We start from the raw sequence: 5,639 nt of genomic DNA, 5'->3' as shown, positions 1-5,639 counted from the left end.
TGAAGGTACATTATTCAAGGTAAATGGTCAATATCTTAAATCATTTTTAGTGCCCAATAAAGAATTAGAAGAAATAGACGTAATTCATTTTTACGTTCCTATGGAGAATTAGAGCCTGACCTTTTTAATCTGACGTTTTTGGGTCATACATATAAGTCTGCATCTAGAAACACGCTCGAGGAAGCGGGCCCGTAGAGGATCCAGAGAGAGAGTGGGCGCCCTGATCAGGTGGGCGGGCGCCCAGCTCCTGACCCCTCTCGGTCCCGATTTCCTCCGTTATGGAAAACACACTTATGGTAATCTGAATAATCCCTCAGATGGAAAGTTTCTCACGCACATCGACGGGAGCAACCCGAACAACCCCTAGAGGCACTTTTTGACCCCTATATAAATAGACCCCTGACATCAGTTTTCAAACACCAATCCACCCAAGCCTTCTCTTCTTCTTCAATTAGAGCTTGTTTAGTCCCTCGCTGCTCCAACGGCTGAGAAGTTCCACGATGATTGGGAAGTCGTCCCCTTCAACCTCAACATGGAGCCTGAGGAAGACCCCGACGCCCGTGCTCTCGTCTCGGCCAACACAGAGCGACAGCTAGAAGCCATGCCATTATGCCAGCTCAGCTCTGCCCAATCCTATCATGCTCAACCAGTTCTCACCGCACCGTCACAACCCCTACTCCTCAAGGGATCATCATCCAAGATGAAGACCACCATCAAGGTGCCAACAGGCACGAGGATCCTTCCACCCAGACCCAATGAGAGGGTTGTTGGAGTCAAGACCAACCGGAGCAGCGAGATCAGTAGCATTCGCTACACTACGGAGGAGGAGAGGCCTTACTTCGAAGGGATTAGAGCAGCCAAAGTCCGTTTCATCCCTCCAAAGGCAGCCCCGAAGCACGCTCTCAATGTTTTCGAGACACCTCCTAAGCGTCGCAAGACCATTGTAGATATTGATGAGGACGTTCGCAGGCTAGACAGAGTTATCATAGACCTCTAGTCCTCGGTTAATTCCCTCACTAGGCAGCTCTCTAACCACAACACCGTTATACTAGGCCTTAGGCAGGATCTTGCCAGTGCCAATAAGAAGATCAAGGAATTTGAGCGCCGCTAAATTATCTAGATTAGATCTTGAGGCAATGCATCTTAGTTATTTATCTTTAAATTCGGTTTAGGTTTACTATTATCATCAGTTTGCTAGTATTATCGTCAGTTTGCTACTAGTTATTTGTAATAAATGCCTCAAGATTAATAAAGATTATTATTATTATGTCTTGTGTGTCTCTACTTTATTTTTGTGCAAGAAAGCAGAAAACAAGTATGGGGGAGATCCCTCAACATGCCAAACACACTTCGACTACACCACTCCACGATTCAGGTACACACTCTGCACACTTACCTTATACATTGTCGAGGGTATCAGTAAGGGGTACCCTCGGCGATGCGCATTATGAGATTGCCCGTACGCAGGTTGGGACCCTCAATTCGACGCTCTAATCTTACGTATGCGCCGCAATCGACGGCCGCAACCTCGAAGACGGAAATAGCGTCGAGCGAATCGATCAGGCGTCGAGCGCCGGTTACCGTCGAATACGGAACAAGCTCACGCGAACCGGGGGGCGTCGAGCGCAAGGACGCCGTCCGCCGGCTGACGCGCGCACGCGGGCCGGAGCATTAAATGCGCCTGATGCTTCCCCACCTAACACACAGGTCACGGGAGGCGTGATAGGGAACAGGCTTCCGTCCCATCAATCTTTTTGCAGCTTTCCCGCCGAACGACCCAGGGCATGGCAGGGCGCGGGAAATAAGGATGGGACGTCTAATCGGGACCCCCTCGAGACGTCTAAAGTCAGCGCTCTGGATATCAGCGCAATGTACGGGGTCTGACCCTCGACCAGACAGAGATCCATCCAGGGGACGGGTTGGGCGTCGACTGACTACATCCCAACCACTCCGCCGGATTTGCCGCCGGATCGTACAAGCGTGCACCCGTCGAACCAATCCAAGACGGCGCGCAGAGCAGAATGAAGGGGCACGCGTGATCATCACCAGGCTATTAAGACGGGACGGCTCGAGGTCATGCCGGTACGGAAGCCTCGAGTAGGTCAGCGCTCCATGCTGCTATCGACTCCTATTCTGACGCCTATACATGTACCCTGGGTCTCTCCTTGGAACTATAAAAGGAGGGACTCAGGAATAGAACGACACAAGACCACGCTCATACGTAGTAGAGCACGACACTTCATACCACGCTTGTATTCACCCCTGTACAAGCACTTAGGTGCAAGATAATACAAACTCTCCCCCCGCTGGACGTAGGGCCTTCTCTTGCCCGAACCAGGATAAATCTCTGTGACTTCTTGCATCACCATCTGGGAAAGGGAGCACGCATACAAATTTACTCGTTGGTGTGACCCCCCGGGGGGAAAACACCGACAGTTGGCGCGCCAGGTAGGGGTCCTGCGTGTTTTTCATCGATTTCCCACTCTTTTCCAGATGGCCACTCTTGCCTCGCCGTTTCCGCGCTCCACGGTGATTTGGTTTGGGAGTCTCGAGTTCATGTCTACGGGCTCCGGCTACGACATGATCTTGCTCTCAGTCAGAGGACCAGGAGGAGCCCGCGTTGCGCCAGCACGGTTGAAGGTCCCGAGACGCCCTCACCACCACGCCTCCCCGCCTAAGAAGAGGCGCGGACAGCACCACCGCGGCCCCTCTGCCTCATCACGACCAACAACTCGTGCGAGGCAGGAAGTGGGCCGCAAGTCGGCAGCACTGTGTGGCGGAGCAACAAGTGCGACGACTCAGCACCGCGCAACGACGGGAGGGGACGTGTCTCGCGCGCTCTCCCCCACCGCTGCTAGGCTACTTCCACACGGGTTGTTCACTCCAAGAGCGGCACTGCCATTCGGATTGGACAACGCCGCGGCGTCGCTCGCCAGAGCAATATGCCCAAACACCCGGACGCACGTGGAAAGACCAACGGTCCTCCCACGTGGCTCGGAAGCGCAGCGGCCAGCGTCCGAGCTGCCGGACCTTTCCCGGGTACGAAGCCTTCGTCGTCTAGGCCCCGGACGTTACACGATCACCTCCCTCAGGCAGCGATTGCAGGAGGAGGGGCGTGGGTGTTTCTACGCCGCCGAGCCAGACTCCGACTCCGAGACTGATAGCTACGACCCTACGAGGGAATGCTATCATATCGACAGAGCGGTAGAAACTACCGATGAGACACAGGATGCCGCTGCGGGTGGTCGAGCCCCCGCGGCACGAGAAGACCCCAGGACGCCTGGGAACGACGGACAAGTCGACCCTTTCCCACAAGAAGACAAGGCTACACAGCTAGCGCAGTGCGAGAGCTCAAGATGAAGTTCGACGAAGACCGAGAGCGCCTCATTTTGCTCGAGCAAATCCTCGAACAAGACCTGCCCTACCCGCCGGGCGGAAGTGTCCTCAGACGCGCACGAGAGGTCCATCGACAAATCGTCGGAGACGCGGAACCAGAGCAACCTGTCAGCCGATTCCCTCGAGCGGGCCAGAATGTAGTAGCGGCAACCATGTTGCTACGAAACATGCCAGAGCCTTCGAACTCCCAAGCCCGACGCATCCGAGACGAGGTACAGACTCTGCTACAGGTAGCGGCGGTTCAACAACCCGAAAGCTCGGCTTCTCGACGATGAGGAGCTGCCACTGAAAAGCGCGACGAGCGGCCTCAAAACGAAAAGGAGGTATCAGTTCATCAACAGCCTCCTCCTCGAGGCAGAAAGACCGCACTCATTCTCCCCATCGACAATCAGCGTTGACACGACGCGCGGCCTGACATCGAGGGGAATCGACGCCGTCGGTATGGAGACGTGGAAGAGCGCGGTTACAGTGCACACCGCGGTGGGAGGTACGACAGCGACGAAGATCGGGTGGCCCCCGAGCCACCGGGCCCACGGGTTTTCAGCAGGGCGATCCGCTGCACACCCCTGCCCAGTCCGTTTCGACCCCCGACCAGCATCGCAAAGTACAACGGCGAAACCAAGCCAGAATTATGGTTAGCCGATTTTAGGCTAGCCTGTCAGTTCGGGGGAGCTCGAGGAGACGATCGAGCTATCATCAGGCAACTCCCGCTCTTCCTCTCCGACACCACCCGTCGATGGCTCGAGGAACTCCCCGCCGATGAGATCCACAACTGGGTTGACCTGGTCAGAGTCTTTGAGGGTAACTTCAAAGGGACCTACATACGGTCAGGGAACTCGTGGGACCTCAGCAAGTGTAAACAGAAGTCAGGAGAAACTCTCCGAGAGTATGCTCGACGCTTCTCAAAGCAGCGCACTGAGCTGCCGCACATCCCTGACCACGACGTCATCTTGGCGTTCGTCTCGGGCACCACCAGTCGAGACTTGGTGCGGGAATTAGGTCGCAATCGACCCCAGACCGTCGACGAGCTGATGGACGTAGTAGCCAACTACGCGGCAGGGGAGGAGGCAGTCGGCGCCTTTTTCAGCTCTGAAGGAAGAAAAGGCAAACAGCCCATCGATGAAGATGGGACGCCCGGTCGAGGCCTCAAGAAAAATAAAAAGAAGCAGAAGGCACATCAGTTCCACCGGGAAGATTCCGATGACAACCTTGTCGCCGCCATGGATCGAAAGAAACCTTGAGGCCCTCCAGATGGGGGCATCTTCGACAAGATGTTGGAGGAACCGTGCCCTTACCATAAGGGAGGCGCCAACCACAAGCTCAAGGACTGTCACATGCTGAAAAAGCATTTCGACGGTCTGGGGTTCAAAAAAGATGCGCGTGACGACTCCAAGAAAGAGAAGGGTGGCAGCAAGGAGGACAACAAAGATGACGACGGCTTCCCCGCCGTCCACGACTGCTACATGATCTATGGCGGACCCTCGACTCAATTAACCACGAGGCAGCGCAAAAGGGAGCGTCGTGAGGTCTTTGCGGCAAGAATGGCGGTGCCCCAGTACCTTAGCTGGTCAAGCACTCCTATCACTTTCGACCGAGAGGACCACCCCGACAAGGTAGTCGCCCCAAGCGTCTACCCGCTCGTCGTCGACCCCATCATCATCAACACCCGGCTCTCGAAAGTGCTGATGGATGGTGGCAGCAGCCTCAACATCATCTACCTCGAGACACTTGACCTCCTCGGCATAGATAGAGGGAAGCTCCAACCAAGCGCCGACGGTTTCCATGGCGTCGTGCCAGGGAAAAAGGCACTGCCAGTAGGTCGAATTGACTTACCGGTCTGCTTCGGCACGGCGGCCAACTTTAGGAAGGAAACCCTCACCTTTGAGGTGGTTGGATTCCGAGGCACGTACCACGCCATCATCGGACGCCCGGGCTACGCCAAGTTCATGGCTATACCCAACTACACCCACTTGAAGCTGAAGATGCCCGGTCCCAAAGGTGTCATCACTGTCAGTTCCTCCTTCGAGCACGCGTACGAGTGCGATGTCGAGTGCATCGAGTACGGGGAGGCGGTCGAGAGCTCCACCGAGCTCGTCGCGAAGCTCGAGGCCCTGGCCGCTGAGGCTCCAGAGCCTAAGCGCCACGCGGGCAGCTTCGATGCGGCAGAAGGAACCAAGAAGATCCCGCTCGACCCCAACAACTCCGACGGAAAAGTGCTGACGATCAGCACCGACCTCCACCCC

This window comes from Sorghum bicolor, chromosome 7 (assembly GCF_000003195.3).
Source record: "Sorghum bicolor cultivar BTx623 chromosome 7, Sorghum_bicolor_NCBIv3, whole genome shotgun sequence".
NCBI classification, from domain to species: Eukaryota; Viridiplantae; Streptophyta; class Magnoliopsida; order Poales; family Poaceae; genus Sorghum; species Sorghum bicolor.
The sequence above is the reverse complement of the archived record's forward strand: the minus strand, read 5'-3'. Positions refer to the sequence as shown.